Below are 285 nucleotides of genomic sequence, written 5' to 3'. Positions count from 1 at the left end.
GGTGGGAGGAGGCTGGACCCCAGCAGACTGCTGCCGTGGCCGTGGGGGGTTTGAAGCGGAGCCCCCGCCGCAGCGGCGTGTGCCCTGGGAGGAGGCGATGCAGCGGGGCGGCGTGAAGCCCCGGGACGTGATTTTCCGTGCGAGCCGAGCAATAGCGGGATGAGCCGCAACCGAGGAACTGCGAACGGTGGGAATTCACTTTCTCGAGCTGGAAATGCCATTAAGGCTGTAAAAGCAGAGCTGCAATTGGCGCCGTGCGCTCCGGCTGGTATGGAAGTCCCTGAG

The sequence above is a fragment of the Fulmarus glacialis genome, unplaced genomic scaffold (genome assembly GCF_000690835.1).
Source record: "Fulmarus glacialis isolate BGI_N327 unplaced genomic scaffold, ASM69083v1 scaffold19382, whole genome shotgun sequence".
Classification (NCBI taxonomy): domain Eukaryota; kingdom Metazoa; phylum Chordata; class Aves; order Procellariiformes; family Procellariidae; genus Fulmarus; species Fulmarus glacialis.
The sequence above is the reverse complement of the archived record's forward strand: the minus strand, read 5'-3'. Positions refer to the sequence as shown.